This window comes from Mandrillus leucophaeus, unplaced genomic scaffold (genome assembly GCF_000951045.1).
Source record: "Mandrillus leucophaeus isolate KB7577 unplaced genomic scaffold, Mleu.le_1.0 Scaffold402, whole genome shotgun sequence".
NCBI classification, from domain to species: Eukaryota; Metazoa; Chordata; class Mammalia; order Primates; family Cercopithecidae; genus Mandrillus; species Mandrillus leucophaeus.
In genome coordinates, this window is record NW_012104277.1 from 380,859 (window position 1) to 397,931 (window position 17,073).

General features: G+C 41.2%; 1 protein-coding gene and 2 pseudogenes across 4 annotated transcripts in view; 1 reads left to right on the forward strand and 2 right to left on the reverse strand.

Annotated features, from left to right (window-relative positions):
• The window catches only part of CTDSPL2 (CTD (carboxy-terminal domain, RNA polymerase II, polypeptide A) small phosphatase like 2), a 123,640-nt gene that overhangs the window by 23,606 nt on the left and 82,961 nt on the right, over positions 1–17,073 (forward strand). The window lies entirely within an intron of this gene.
• On the reverse strand, positions 2,126–2,925 carry LOC105548200 (annotated as a pseudogene). The gene has a single exon (XR_001007356.1). The product of XR_001007356.1 is annotated as a 60S ribosomal protein L7 pseudogene (transcript).
• Positions 6,999–8,375, reverse strand: LOC105548201 (annotated as a pseudogene).

The window sequence follows — 17,073 nt, forward strand, 5'->3', positions numbered from 1 at the left end:
GGCTAATTTTGTATTTTTAGTAGAGACGGGGTTTCTCAATGTTGGTCAGGCTGGTCTTGAACTCCCGACCTCAGGTGATCCACATGCCTCGGCCTCCCAAAGTGCTGGGATTACAAGTGTGAGCCACCGTGCCCGGCAGGATGGGTTTTTAAAGTGTTCAATTTTGTAGTTTATTCAGGCTTTTTGTTGTTAGGCTGGTGGTGGCATTCTTTCTAGCTTTCTATAGCCTAGGCAGAACCCAGTTAATTTATAAGAATGGATCTCTAGGCAGAACTCTAGTGGGTCATAGAAGTGCTCTTCTCTTTCTGAGGCTGTAGCTTGTAATTCCCCGACTTCTTTGCCCTCAGGTTACCTTCTCTTCAGTTTAGACCAAAGGAAAGGGTTCGGATTGGTTAGATTGATAGTGGAAAGAGAGGCTCCCCAATTAGCACTGGATTGCTTTTTCTTCTTCCCTAAGCACTGGTTCCCTCAAAACTGTCTTGTGGTCAGCTCCTCCTCTACAATTTTTGCCATCTTTTCCCAGTCTCCTCCCAACTTTGCTTATTCTTCTATTTCCTGTTATGAAATCCTAGGGGAAAAAAAAAGCGTATATTGTGGCCAGGTGCGGTGGCTTATGCCTGTAATCCAGCACTTTGGGAGGCCAAGGCGGGCAGATCACCTGAGGTCACGAGTCTGAGACCAGCCTGGCCAACATGGTGAAACCCTGTCTCTACTAAAATTACAAAAATTAGGCGTGGTGGCACATGCCTGTAATCCCAGCTATTCGTGATGCTGGGGCAGGATAATTGCTTGAATCTGGGAGGTGGAGGTTGCAGTGAGCTGAGATTGTTCCACTGCACTCCAACCTGGGTGACATGGCAAGACTCCGTCTCAAAAAAATAAATAGATAGATAGATACATAGATAGATAGAGAATTTTAAAGTCTGGAATTAAGATGAAGTATTTCAGCACTTTGTGTACCTGACAGTTGCCGTTTTTTGTCTACAGGTTTTTTTGTCATTTTTAAAAATAAGTAAATATTAAAAAGGTAAGGTAGGAGGCAAATTTTACTTGATCCCTTTTCCTGTCCTTTTCTTCTGTCCCCATTGTATTCTACCCTTGTTGACAGTAGTTGGTTAGGAAAAAAAAATAGGGCCAGGCATGGTAGCTGACACCTGTAATCACTGCACTTCAAGAAGCCAAGGTGGGCAGATCACTTGAGCCCAGGAGTTTGAGACCACCCTGGGCAACACATTGGGACCCAATCTGAAATCTGACCCAATCTACAATCTGAAAGAAAAAACAACCAGATTCAAAGGTGGGCAAAGGACTTTTAGATTAAAAAATTAGCTGGGCGTAGTAGTGCATCCCTGTAGTCCCAGCTGCTCTGTAGGCTGAGGTGGGAAGATCGCTTGAGCCTGGAAGTTGAGACTGCAAGTGAGCTGTGAGCTGTGAGACTGCAAGTGAGCTGTGAACCTGCCACTGCACTCCAGCCTGGGTGACAGGGTGAGACCGTGTCTCAAAAAAAAAAAAGAGATTTTGTTTTCCAATTCCAGAGTGCTTGGTCTCTCACTCTTTTGGAAACCTTTGGATTAGACGAAGATCTATAGTTTTATTAAAAACTGTTTTAAACCATTTTAACCATTTGTAAGTATACAGTTGTGGTATTAAGTACATTCACCTTGTTGTCTACCATCTATCTCCAGAACTTTTTCATCTTCTCAAACTGAAACTCCGTGTTCATTAAACAGTCCTCAAGGTTCATAATATATGTCAGAATTTTCTTGCTTTTTAAGGCTGAATACTACTTAATTGTATGTATGTACCACATTTTGTTTATCCATTCATCCATTGATGGACACTTCAGTTGCATCCACCTTTTAGCTGTTGTGAAAAATGCTGCTATGAATGTGGGTGTACTGTGTGAGACCCTACTGTCAGTTCTTTTGGATGTATACCTAGACGTAGAATTGTTGGATCATATGGCAAATCTATATTTAATTTTTTTGAGGAACTGCCATGCCACTTTCCACAGCAGCTTTACTAGTTTACATTCTCTCCAGCAAAACCCAAGGATCCCAATTTCTCCACATTTTTGCCAGCACTTTTTATTTTCATTTTATTTGTTTGTTTATTTATTCAATTTGAGCGGGTACTGTTTATTAACTGATGAGCCTAGAAAAATAATCATGGTAGACACCTTAGTTCATTCTTCTAATAAGCCTGTTGATCTGGTCCTTCCTGTTGCCAGCATCTCCACCTTATACAAAATGGGTGGTCTTTTTCTTCATTCCACCTCGTGGAGAAGATAATTTGAAGGGCCACAGGAAGTTATTTGCCTCTGTGAAGCGTTTTCCAACAGTATAGATCTCATGAATCAGATCCTCCATGCAGATGATGCCATATTTACCAAGAGACTGAGCAATCAAAGCGTTATCTGTCAAAGCAATTCGCTTCTTATTGATTTTGCCATAACCACGCTTGTAGATTAGCTCATTTACTGACTTCAGATTGGGGTACCCCCATGCAATATATGGCTCTACAATCCTCAGCATGTTAATCGAAGCCTTGTTGAGCTTCAGAAAGATTCCATTGAAGATGTGACGAAGGCGAAGAAGCTGCAATATCTTTTGGACCTTTGGGCTCACGCCATTGATACCTCTGATCCTGATGACAAATGCCAATTTGGGTTCAGCAGGTACATAGAAGTTGCCAGCTTTTCTTGCCATCCTCACCATTCGAATTTCGGTTCTGTACATCTGCCTATATTCCTTGTTAGTGCTTCGCTTTTTCATAGATAAGCTTCCTCCTTGCCTTTCGAAGCATCTTTTGGGCAAACTTCTTTCTCAGGCGCTTGATCTTCAGCTCTGTGAAATTCCTTCGCTTTTTCTTAAGGGTTTCTGGCACAGCAGGAGCCGCCGCCTTCTTCTTTTCTACACCCTCCATGGTTCCCGCGGAAAAAGAGGCTTGTTTTGTTTTTTGATAATAGTCATCCAAATGAGTGTGAAGCTGTTTCTTGTTGTGGTTTTAATTAGCATTTCCATGATAATTAGATAATTAGTGATGTCAAGTGTGTTTTCATATGTTTATTGTCTATTTGTATATCCTCTTTGGAGAAATGCCTATTCAGGTCCTTTGCCCACTTTTGAATCTGGTGGTTTTTTTCTTTCAGATTGTAATGCTTTATGTATTCTAGATAAGAACTTCTTATGAGATACATGATTTGCAAGTATTTTCTGCCATTCCATGGTTTGTCTTTTCACTCTGTTGATAGTGTACTTTGATACACAAAAGTTAAAAAAAAATTTTTGTAAGAGGTAGGGTCTTACTGTGTCACCCAGGCTGGAATGCAGTAGTGTGCTTGCAGTTCGCTGCATTCTTGAACTCCTGAGTTCAAGGGATCCTCCCACCTCAGCTTTCCAAGTAGTAGGTAGGACTGTAGGTGTGCACCATAATGCCTGGCTAATTTTTTTAGTTTTTTAGGGATGGAATTTCACCTTGTTGCTCAGACTGGTCTCAAATGGTCCTTCTACCTCAGCCTCCCAAGTAGGTGGGATTATAGGTGTGAGCTGTGGCACCTGGCTCAAAATTTTTGGACTTTGACACCCAGTTTATCTGTTTTTCTTTTTATTATGTGTGCTTTTGTTGTCATGACCAAGAAGCCATTGCCAAATCCAGTGTAATGAGGTTTTCCCATGTGTACACACACACACACACACACACACACACACAGAGGCACATTTTTTTGAGAAGTGGCCTCACTCTGTCATCCAAGTTGAAGTGCAGTGGTACAATCTCAGCTGACTGCAACCTCTGCCCACAGGCTCAAGTGATCCTCCCACCTCAGCTTCCCAAGTAGCTGAGACCACAGGCACACCCACCACACCCAGCTAATTTTTTGTATTTTTGGTAGAGACGAAGTTTCACCATGTTGTCCAGGCTGGTCTCGAACTCCTGAGCTCGGGTGATCTGCCCCCCTTGGCCTCCCAAAGTGCTGAGATTACAGGTGTCAGCCACCACGTCCAGCCTGTATTTTCTTCTAGGAGTCTTAGCTCTTATGTTTAGGTATTTGATCAATTTTGAGTTAATTTTCTATATGGTGTAAGGTAAGTGGGTTTTTTTTGTTGTTTTTTTGTTTGTTTGTTTGTTTGTTTTTTTGCATTTAGATACATAGTTTTCCCAGTACCAGTTATCTATAGCTTTAGTAGGGGTACATACAGGCCTGGTGTTGAGATATGGAATGTAGTTTTTCTTTTCTTTTCCTTTTCTCTTTTCTTTTCTCTTTTCCTTTTCCTTTTCCTTTCCTTCTTTTCTTTTGACGGACTCTCGCTCTGTTGCCCAGACTAGAGTGCAGTGGCACGATCTCGGCTCACTTGCAATTTCCACCTCCTGGGTTCATGCCATTCTCCTGCCTCAGCCTTCCAAGTAGCTGGGACTACAGGTGCACGCCTGGCTAAATTTTTTGTATTTTTAGTAGAGATGGGGTTTCACCATATTAGCCAGGATGGTCTCGATCTCCTGACCTCGTGATCCGCCCGCCTCGGCCTCCCAAAGTGTTGGGATTACAGGCGTGAGCCACCATGCCCGGCTGTAGTTTTTTATATTATTTGTATAACAGGTTCTAGATTTATATTTTTCTTTTTGATACAGAGTCTCAGTCCAGCTGTTGGCCTGTCTGAAGTGCAGTGACGCAGTCACAGCTGACTGCAGCCTCGACTTCCCGGATTCAGATGATCCTTTCACCTCAGCCTCCCAAGTAGTTGGGACTGTAGGCGTGCACCATCACACCTGGCAAATTTTTTTATATTTTTAGTAGACACAGGGTTTCATCATGTTGCCCAGGCTGGTCTCAAACTCCTAGGCTCAAGTGATCTATCTGACTTGGCCTCCCAAAGTGCTGGCATTACAGGTGTGAGCCACTGTACCTGGCCTAGGTTTTAGATTTTTGAATTCAGTTATATTATGGGTTAACTATGCACATACGAGCTGCCCTGGAACTCTAATCTGTATTTGTAACATTATTTCTATCAGAGGTTTAATTTTGAGCTCCTACCAGCCAAGTTGAAAACACAGCTTTTTTTTTTTTTTTTTTTTTTTTGAAGATGGAGTCTCGCACTGTCACCTAGGCTGGAGTGCGTGGAGTGCAGTGGCATCATCTCGGCTCACTGCAGCCTCCACCTTCCAGGTTCAAGCTGTTCTCCTGCCTCAGCCTCCCGAGTAGCTGGGATTACAGACACCCACAACCTTGCCCGGCTAATTTTTTGTATTTTTAGTAGAGACGGGTGTTTCACTTTGTTGGCCAGGCTTGTCTTGAAAGCCTGACCTCATGAGCCACTGCACCCAGCCTTTTTTTTTTTCCTCGCTCTGTCGCCCAGGCTGGAGTGCAGTGGCACGATCTAGGCTCACTGCAACCTCTGCCTCCTGGGTTCAAGCGATTCTTCTGCCTCGGCCTCCCAAGTAGCTGGGACTACAGGAGCCCGCCACCACGCCTGGCTAATTTTTGTATTTTTAGTAGAGACAGGATTTCACCATATTGGCCAGGCAGGTCTCAAACTCCTGACCTCCTGATCCACCTGCCTCGGCCTCCCAAAGTGCTGGGGTTACAGGTATTAGCCACTGTGCCCTGCCGTAAACTTAAAGCTTTTACAGGTTAATTTTATCTTGAGATTTTGTTCAGCCAGTGGTTCAGCTGAAAAATTACCCATTCCAATGGACCATTCAGGCAGAAGGCAGAAGTAAAAAACAAACCTGGCTAGGCACGGTAGCTCACTCACGCCTGTAATCCCAGCACTTTGGGAGGCCAAGGCAGGTGGATCACTTGAGGTCAGAAGTTCGAAACCACCCCGGCCAACATGGCAAAATCCCGTCTGTACTAAAAATAGAAAACAAGTAGCTGGGTGTGGTGGTGTGCGCCTGTAATCCCAGCTACTTGGGAGGCTGAGGCAGGAGAACTGCTTGATCCTGGGACGGAGAGGTTGCAGTGAGCTGAGATAGAACTGCTGTACTCTAGCCCGGGTGACAGAGCAAGGCTCCATCTCAAAAAAAAAAAAAAAAAAAAAAAAAACCAAAAAACCTTAGCGATAAATGGGAAATTGCTGGCTCAGAAGGGGGAGCAGGCAAAAAAAAAAAAAAAGAGAGAGAGAAAGAGAAATGGGAAATTGGAATTTTGGGGAACTTTTTTGTTGTTGTTGTTTTTGTTTTTTTGAGATGGAGTCTCACTCTGTTGCCCAGGCTGGAGTGCAGTGGCGTGATCTCAGCTTGCTGCAACCTCCGCTCCCGGGTTCAAGCGATTCTCCTGCCTCAGCCTCCCAAATAGCTGGGATTATAGGCACCCGCCACCATTCCCAGCTCATTTTTGTATTTTTAGTAGAGACCGAGTTTCACCATGTTGACCAGGCTGGTCTCGAACTCCTGACCTTATGAGCCGCTGCACCCAGCCTGGTTAACTTTTTAATTAAAGTGTTTTGTTGGTTATAAATATACTGTTTTCACATTGCAAGTTATTTATATTGAAATTATGTGGAAATTTTTACTTAAAACACTTCTGCTGTCTTCTCCACTTCCATTTTCATAAAATGGAAATAACAGACACTGCTTTATGTGATTGAGAAAATCAAGTGAAATAACATATGAGAAGGCACTTATGACAGTGCCTTGCACATAGCACTTAATTAATGGCAGCTATTCGTTAATATTTAAATTTTTTCATGTTCAGGTAAATGTAGTAATTTAGAACTTTTTTGGAAAATAATAGGTTGAGAATTGGTTTTCTTTTTTCATTTTTCCAGGAACTGGTATTTAATATCAAAGTCATGTTTGATGTCAGCATGATGCCACAACTACAAAAAAAAAAAAATTGCATATTGCAGTCTCAGTGCAAACGTTCAAATACAACCCCGGTCCTTAAAAAGTAAAAAAGTAAATTTCATCAAAAAGCAACTGAATTTTTAAAACATCTTTATATATCCAGCCAGTAAGTTAAAATAGTTAACAAAAAAAAAAATACAAAATACTGATGTTTAAAAAAGGCATATTTCTATAGATTTGCCATCAGTCTTTTGGCCACTCAGCTTCATGCCATTCATCATCCGACAGGCTCTCAGCCACCTCTGGCGACTCAAACTTAACCAAACCACACCCCTTGGACTTCCCATTCTTCATCTTGATGTTGGCTTATTGCACGTGGCCATATTTGTCGATTTGATCATGTAAAATCCAGTGGGAGATTTCTCACAAATACCTGGTAGGCTTTCCTGGCCACCCCCAGGAACATGGTCTCCAGCCTCACCAAAGGACCCTGCCAGGTTTCCTCCAGAGTTTTAAGTGGGCGCAGTCAAAGCTGACATGGCCACCACCACCCATGGCTAGGCCCATACACACAGTCTCAGCACCCAGTGTCTGGCCCATGGTGGGACCCATGCACTCAAGGCTGTTAATGCCCATCCTCTCCAGGCTGTTGGCACCCGTCCACCCCAGGTCCATCCAGATATTTCAGGTTGTTGGCACCTGTGTGCTCCAGTCCAGTGGCCATGTGATCCATCATGGGGCCCATATGCTCCAGACCAGCCCCTATGCCTGCAGGAACCATGCACTCCACACCAGAGCCCATGTGCTCAATGGTTTGGTCCACATGGTCAGTGGGAGCAGCTGTGGCTTGAGGCTGAAGCCCATGCTGGCACCCGCGTGTTTCAGACCGGAACCACGCGCTCAGTGATCTCACCCATGTGCCGGATGCTAGAGGCCATTTAGTCAAGGCCTAGCAGGCCCATGGGCCCATGCACTCCATGCGGGAGCCTTTGTGCTCCCCGAAGCCCATGCGGTCCGTGACCAGACCCATGCGCTGCATCTTGGAGCCCACACAATCCACATCATGGCCCAGGCCTGGACTCACGCATTCCATGCCGGCACCCCCAATGTGATCAGTGCTTGGGGCTCATCCTCTCGATTTCGGGGACGCTGCCTCCACCTCCACTTCCCCTCTGCTTTGTAGTGATCTTCCCTCTCCTCGGTGTATTACTAAGATTTCGTTTATTCTGCCCATGTTCATCCCAGATCCAAATTGACCCACATTTTCCATACCACCACCAAAGGGTTCCCTCCTCCATTTCTACCATTTTTTCCAAATCCATGCGCTCCATTCTAATTTCTGCAGGCCCTATGTTTCCCATTCCATTCAGGTGATTGTCATCGATAGTCTGCCCTCCTGGTCCTAATGCTGTTTCAGTACCACCAAGGCCATAGGGAAGCTGCAGATGCTCAGGAGGGAAAAAAAAAATCCTTTGGTAAGGCGGTCTCATCCGTCTTACCTGTGTTGGTCTGTCACATAGCAGTTGGGCATTGAATGTAGATATAGCTTGCACAGCTTCAGTGGACTGTTCAAAAGTAACAGTGCCCATTCCATGGTTTTTTTTCATCTTTATCCTCAAGAATGTGCTCAGAACACCACATCAACCATACTAAAATATTTCCTTCAGTTTCTCCCAGCCAGCTTTATAATCCTGATTTGCTACAAATACTGTGCTTCCAACTCTTTCTGCCTGTAATACATATACATGGATAATTTCATTTGGGATGTTAAGATTATTTAAGATACTAGGTAGGATATTAATCATTTCTGGGCCACTTGGTCTCATACCTGTTCCACCAGTGGTAGCTATCACGTTTTGCATTGCTCTCCTGGCATGTTCACCATCAGACTCTTCTTTCACTTTCAGTGGTCTTCCACTCGGGACTATGCTTGTCTAGGACTTGAATAGCTTTTTTTATGTTTTCTTCTATCTTGAATTCAATAACAGCACATCCCCTGACTTTCCTTCAGTGCCCATTGCCCAGGCTGTAGTGCAGTGGCATGATCTCGGCTCACTGCAACCTTTGCCTCGCTGCCTCCTGGGTTCAAGTGATTCTCGTGCCTCAGCCTCCCAGGTAGCTGGAATTAGAGATAGGCACCACCATGTCTGGCTAATTTTTTTGTATTGTTAGTAGAGACAGGGTTTCGCCATGTTGGCCAGGCTGGTCTCAAACTCCTGAGCTCAGGCAGTCCTCCCAGCTTGGCTTCCCAAAGTGTTGTGATTAGAGATGTGAGCCACCATGCTTGGCCTCAGTTCAGTTATAAGTAAGTTTTTTGGTTAGAACTCATTTAAGGCGAAACATCGTTTCTACTAAAAGTACAAAAAGTAGCCAGGTATGGTGGCACTAGCCTGTAATCCCAGCACTTTGGGAGGCTGAGAAGGATGAATCACTGAGTTTTGGCCAACATGGCAAAACCCTGTCTCTACTAAAAATACAAAAATTTACCAGGCGTGGTGGTACATGCCTGTAATCCCAGCTACTTGGGAGGATGAGGCCGGAGAATTGCTTGAACCCAGGAGGTGGAGGTTGCAGTGAGCTGAGATTATTGTTGCTGCACTCTTGCCTGGGTGACAGAGCAAGACTGTCTCAAAAAAAAAAAAAAATTATTATTATTTTACATTTGCATTATAAAATAATGATCCTTATGTCTCCTTAAGTATTCCGTTAGATTCTACGTTACTTTTCCTCAGGAATGCTACCTGAGGTGTTTTTGCTGTAGTTGGAGTGGTTGAATTGAGAACATTTTTCAATTTTTGTGTTTTAGATTTTTAGAAAAAAGAGGGAATTGGAGGTAACCTATAAATATAATTTAAATTACTAGTTTTGCTTTTTTTTTTTTTAAACTTAAAATTAGCAAACATTTTAAATATTAAAAATTTTGATTTGGAAGATTTAGTCATATAGACACTCTTTGTACACTGCTAGTTCAAACCACTTTTTGGAAAGCAGTTTGTTAGTATTTCTAGAGATACCACCAAATTTTAACAATCTTTGAACTTGTAAATTCACTTCTAAGGAACTATCTTAAGGAAAGAATCGGAAATGTAGACTGAAATTTATGTGGTTATTTCATTTGAGGTGATGTTGGTAATTTTGAAACAGTTTATTTTCCAACAAGTCAGTGATCAAATAATGAAACGTTTATCTGTATATTGAAATATTACATGACCATTAAAAATTGTATTCTTACTCTGTATTTTGTTTTTTTGTTGTGGGTTTTTTTTCTTTTTGAGACTGAGTCTCACTCTGTCACCCAGATTGGAGTATAGTGGTGCAACCTTGGCTCACTGCAACCTCCGCCTCCGAGGTTCAAATGATTGTCCTGCCTCAGCCTCCCAAGTAGCTGGGATTACAGGTGCCTGCCACTACGCCCGGCTAATTTTTGTATTTTTAGTAGAGACAGGATGTTTCACCATGTTGGCCAGGCTGGTCTCAAACTCCTGACCTGAGATGATCTGCCCGCCTTGGCCTCCCAGAGTTCTGGGATTACAAGCGTGAGCCACTGCATCTGGCCAATATTCTCAGATTTTTAAAACAACATTGGTAAAATATAGTATAAAAGGGGAAAAAAACATGTAGTGTAATTATAAATATTGATTAAAATATTTATACATACTGGCCGGGCGCGGTGGCTCAAGCCTGTAATCCCAGCACTTTGGGAGGCCGAGACGGGCGGATCACGAGGTCAGGAGATCGAGACCATCCTGGCGAACACGGTGAAACCCCTCTCTACTAAAAAATACAAAAAACTAGCCGGGCGAGGTGGCGGGCGCCTGTAGTCCCAGCTACTCGGGAGGCTGAGGCAGGAGAATGGCGTAAACCCGGGAGGCGGAGCTTGCAGTGAGCTGAGATCCGGCCACTGCACTCCAGCCTGGGTGACAGAGCGAGACTCCGTCTCAAGAAAAAAATAAAAAATAAAAAATAAAATAAAAAATGTTTATACATATTAAAACAAACACACTAATATACCCACATTATCAGTCATCTCTGGGTTAAGGAATTATGGGAGATTTTATTTCATGTTTTACTGTCTTTTTGTGTCTTGTTTTGGAGACAGGGTCTCATTCTATTGCCCAGGCTGGAGTGCAGTGGTGTGCCATGGCTCGCTGCAGCCTCAGCTTCTGAGGCTCAAGTGATCTTCTCACCTCAGCCTTCCAAGTTGCTGGGACTACAGGTGTGCACCACCATGCCCATATAATTTTTTTGTTTTTGTTTTATGTAGAGACTGGGGAGTCTCCCTGTGTTTCCCAAGCTGGTCTAGAATTCCTGGGCTCGAGCAATCCTCCTGCCTCTGCCTCCCAAAGCCCTGGGATTACAGGTGTGAGTCACCACGCCCAGCCTGAAGTTTTTAAATGATGTATATTTTATAATCAGAGAAAAGGGTCAATATGTACACCAAAAATAAGAATTTTTCCAACTCTTAAGGGATCAAGAGTGAATTTTGTTTTATGTGAATAATTACATATATCTCTCACTGGATTGTTATATGCCTGGCACATGATTAATATGTTTTCACTGCAGTTTTTCCCCAAGTTTGGGTCATACTTTACTGTTTTATCATGTCTTACAATTTTTTGTTGAAAACTGGCCATTTTAGATAATATTGTAGCCACTCTGAATTCATGGTTTTTCTCCCCTCAAAGGTTGTTTAGTAGTAACTTCCACAGGCAGAAAAAAATCTATGGAATTTAATCTCCCTGCAGTATGCAACCACTGATGTCTCTACTTATTATTTTTTGTTTTTAAATATTTTTGCTTTTATTTTTAAGCCTGGCTTACTAAAGCATACCTCCCTATATATTTGCATAGCCTAGTGGTCAGCTAATGATTGGACCAATGATGAGCCCAAACACCTCTAACACAGACCTCAGCTGTAAAACTTTTAAATTAGTAAATTCACTTCTAAGAAACTGTCTTAAGGAAAGAATCAGAAATGTAGACTGAAATTTATGTGTTTATTTCATTTGAGTTGATGTTAGTAATTATGAAACAGTTTATTTTCCAGCTAGTCAGTGATCAAATAAATTATGAGACATTTATATTGAAATATTGAAACATTTATATTGAAATATTACATGACCATTAAAAATTATATTCTGTAAAATTTTGACAAAAAGATACTCCTATAATATTAGAGGATATTTCCTTTCTCCAGGGCAAAATCTGTTTTGCTTGTTTTCTGTATAGATTACTTTTGTCCCTGATAAAGTTTTTTTAATGCTGTCATTAAATATGTATTATTTTGTGTCTGCCATTGTTTAGCATGTCTGTGGGATTATTTCATGTTTGTTTATGATAGGAGTACTTGTTCGTTTCTGATGCTAATTAGTATTCACTTACATGAAAACACCACAGTATTCATCTTTCTCTTTTGGGGCATTTTTGTTGTTTCCAGTTTGGAACTGGAAACAGCCTTATTGTAAATAAGGCTGTCAGGAACATTTTTGTAAAAATACATTGTGAACGTGTTTACATTTCTCTTGGATAAAAATGTAGAAGTGAAATCACTGAGTCAAAGAGTTTGGTGTATAATTATTAGAAATTACCCTATTTTATCAAAAAACATACATCTGTAACAGCATATGAGACTTTATTCTCCATCATTGTTACTATTTAAATTTGTCATTCTTTTTAATTTTTGCCATTTTAGGAGGTGTGAATTGGCATACCTTTGGGGTTTTAACTTAAAATTCTTATAAATAATATTGAGTATCATTTTCTATGCTATCACCAGTCATCTAATTTTTATGAAATATTTTCTTATATCTCTGCCCGTTTTTTCTGTTGGCTTGTACTTATTGTGTCTTGGGACTTTATATATTTTACATGTAAGGTCTTTGTGATATGTGCGTTTTGTGAATATTCTACCGGTTTGCTGCTCGCCTTCTTATTTTCCTAATGATGTCTTTTGGTAAACGGCAAGTTTTTAATTTTTATGAAGTCCAGTTTGTCCAGTTTTTTTCCTTATGGTTATTCTTTAAACAAGACTGTGTCATTTGCAAAGAGATAAGTTTCACCTTTTTTTCTTTTTAATATGGATTTCTTTTATTTTTCTTGCCTAACTGCCTGCTTAGAACTTCCAGTAAGATGTTGAATAGCAGTGGTGAGAGGGGCCATCTTTGTCTTGTTCCTGATATTAGAGGGACAGCATTCAGCCTTTTACTATGTATGACAGGTCCTGTGGGTTTTTTATAAATACCTTTTTATTATGTTGAGGAAGTTCTTGTTTGTTTTTCGTTTGTTGATTATTTTTAATATAAAACGGTGTTGGATTTGATCAGATGCTTTTTCTGCATTAATTGAGATGATCATGTGGATTTTTTGTTTTGTTTTGTTTTTGAGACAGGCTCTCACTGTCGCCCAGGCTGGAGTGCCGTGATGTGATAACTGACTTACTGTAGCCTCAACCTCCCGGGCTCCAGTGATCCTTCCACCTCAGCCTCCCAGGTGGCTGGGACTACAGGCATGTGCCACCATGCCCAGCTAATTTTTGTATTTTTTATAGAGACGGGGTTTCACCGTGTTGCCCAGGCTGGTCTTGAACTCCTGGGCTCAAGCCATCCACCTGCCTTGGCCTCCCAAAATCCTGGGATTACAGGCATGAGCCACTGTGCCCAGCCTGCTTTGAAACCAGGCACTGACTTATAGCTGTGAAAGTCCTAGATGGCATCTGTTTCCAACAGAAAGCTGTTTCGTCTACTTTTTTTTAGTATAGCCACCTTCATCAGTGGTCATAGTTAGATCTTCTGGATAACTTGCCTCCTCTTTTATATCAGCACCTGCTGCTTCACCTCACCTTGCACATCTATATAATGGAGACAGCTTCTTTCCTTAAACCTCATGAACCAAACAATGCTAGCTTCAAATTTCTCTTGCACAACTTCTTCACCTCTGGATTAGCTTTGGTTTAAGTGAATGCTGTGGCTGGTTTGATCTTATAGCCAGACTACTAAAACTTTCTCCATATCTGGTAGAGATGGGGTTTCACCATGTTGGCCAGGCTGGTCTCAAACTCCTGACCTCAGGTGATCCGCCTGTCTTGGCCTCCCAAAGTGCTGGGATTACAAATGTGAGCCACTGTGCCTGGTGGCACTTTTAATTTCCTTCAATAACTTTTCCTTTGCATTATAACTTGGCCAATTGGCTCAAGAGGCTTAGCTTTTGGCCTGTCTCAACTTTCAACATGCCTTCCTCACTAAGCTGAATTATTTCTAGCTTTTGATTTAAAGTGATAGATGTTTGACTCTTCCTTCCTCTACATTCCTCTACAATGTAGAGACATTGTAGGGCATAATTGGCCTAATTTTAAAATTGTCGTGTCTCAGAATAGGGAGGTCTAAGGAGAGGGAGAGAGTTGGGGAATGAATGAATGGTCAGTGGAGCAGTCACTATACATGTACTCAACATTTATTTATTAAGTTCACCATCTTATGCAGTTTGTGTCACCCCAAAACAATTACAAAAGTAACACCAAAGATCACTCATCATAGATCACTATAACAGATACAATAATAATGAAAGAGTTTGAATTGTTGCAGAAATTACCAAAATGTGACACTGAGACATGAAGTGAGCCCATGCCAAGACGTGTATGCAGGGTGGCTACAAACCTTCAGTTCATAAAAAACGCGGTATCTGTGAAGTGTATTTAAACAAAGTATGCCTGTACTCATATGATTTCATTCCTTTTAAATGTATTAAGGTTTGTTTCGTGGCCTAACATATTTACTATTCTGAAGTATGTTCCATGTGTAAGTTGAGGAGAGTATTCTGCTGTTAGCGTTGTATATAATGTTAGATCTAGAGAGTTTTTCAGGTCTTCTTTTTTCATGTTGATCTTTTGTCTAATTCTCTCTGCTACTGAAAGTGAGTTATTGAAGTTCTTCAACTTTTTTTCATTTCATTTGTGATAGTTTTTCCTCATATTTTGGAGTTCTATTATGTGTATACATATTTATAATTTCTTTTGTTTTCTTTCTGAGATGGAGTCTCGCTCTGTCGCCCAGGCTGGAGGGCAGTGGCTTGATCTCTGCAGCCTCCACCTCCCAGGTTCAAGCGATTCTCCTGCCTCACCCTCCCAAGTAGCTGGGACTACAGGCGCACACCACCACGCCCAGCTAATTTTTTTGTATTTTTAGTAGAGATAGGGTTTCACCATGTTGGCCAAAATGGTCTCAATCTCCTGACCTCATGATCCACCCGCCTCGGCCTCCCAAAGTGCTTGGATTACAGGCATGAGCCACCACCCAGCCTATGTTTATAATTTCTAAGTGCTGCTTATTACATCAGAAATTGTAATGTGTTATTATGTTATATCTTGTTTATATTTTCAGTTCAGAATATTTTGTGTATCCCTTGTGATTTATTTTTGATTCATTATTTATGTCAAATTTCCAAGTACTTAGTACTTTTAAAAGATTTTAAAAATTGATTTATAATTTGATTTATAATTGTGGTTAAATGCATACTCTGTATGCATTTATCCTTGAAATTCATGGAATCTTCTTTTATGGCTCAACATACTTTCTTAGCATTCTGTGTACAATTGAAAAGTATGTGTTTTCTTTATCTGTTTTTTGAGTGGTCAGTTTCATAAATTGATAAGGGCTTGACTGCTTTAGCCCTTTCAGACTTATTAAGTACATCTTTTACAACCTACTTATGGAATAGGCAAAAACTCCATACTTCAGTTTTTTTTTTCAAATACTCATCTTTCTTTCTAGTGAATACCAGTTTGTTATTTTTGAGTTCAAAGGATCTTTCTCCTAAGCTTTCCCAGAACCTCTTCACAGTCTCCATACAGAATGATCTAGCATTTTATGTGTACAACAGTTAGGTAAATATACTTACCTGCTGTATTTTTTTTGCATTTTGTGGGCAGAGAGATTATCATTTTCTTCCTTTTTTTCCTACTCTGACATTACAGTGTTTAAATTTTAATGAGCTGAACCTCTTAAGACTGAGTTACTTTATATGTCTTTAGTCTTTTAATATCTACTTTCCTCAATATGTTGTATCATAATCTTTATGATTTCCATTTAATGATTGTGGGTTTAAGTTAGGTTCACCCTTAGATATTTTTTTAAAGACTCCCATACAAAATTTACAGAAATTGATTAAAAACAACTTTAAAAAATTTTCCCATGTATCAATTTTAAAAATTGTTACAGTAATTTTCCTTTTCTGGGGAGTTCTGTTTTGAATAACAAAAGAATTCGGAGGGAAAAAAGCATTATTTATTTCATTTGGGTATTGCAGTTTATAACCCAGCACCATTTGGTTTTAGAAAAAAATAGTTACTGGGAAAGATATTTTGGGACTCCTCTGGTGAATCCTTTGAGTTTGGGAGTGTCTTAGGTCAGTTTGGGCTGCTATAACAAAAATACCGTAAACTTGGTGGGTGGGTTATAAACAACAAATTTATTTCTCTCAGTTACAGACAATGAGATGTCGAAGATCAAGGTGCAGGCAGATTTGATGTCTGGTAAGGGCCTGCTTCCTCATAGATCACTGTCTTCTTACTGTAATATTGTAGTGGAAGGGGCTAGGCATCTGTCTATCTGGGGCCTCTTTTATAGGGGCACTAACTTAGTTCATTCGGGCTCTGCCCTCATGACCTTATCACCTCACAACGGCCTCACCTCCAAACACCATCACATTAGGGATTAGGTATTAACATGAATTTTGGTGGGGCGGGCGTGGGGAACACAAACATTTGAGGTAGATACACACACACACACACACACACACACACACAGTTTCTCCTTTTTTTTCCCCCCCTTTTAAGATGGAGTTTTGCTCTTGTCGCCTAGGCTGGAGTGCTGTGGCGCAATCTCTCCTCACTGCAACCTCCACCTCCCGGGTTCAAGCAGTTCTCCTGCCTCAGCCTTTGGAGTAGCTGGGATTACGGGCGTCCGCCACCACACCCACCTATTTTTTGTATTTTTAATAGAGACAGGGTTTCTCCATGCTGGCCGGGCTAGTCTCGAACTCCTGCCTCAGGTGAACCACTTGCTTTGGCCTCCCAAAGTGCTGGGGTTACAGGTGTGAGCCACCATGCCCAGCCTGTAGTTTCTATTTTTAAAAAAGTTTCTCTTTTTTTCTGTGATTGTTTTGTTGAGTTAATAAAAACAATTTCTGAGATTCTAATCTCTGCCAGGAATTTCTGTACCTTTAGATTTTAGAGTGCTTAATTGGAGTTAGTGTGTTCTGTGAATGTATTCACTGTGGTGAATAGCTTTATTG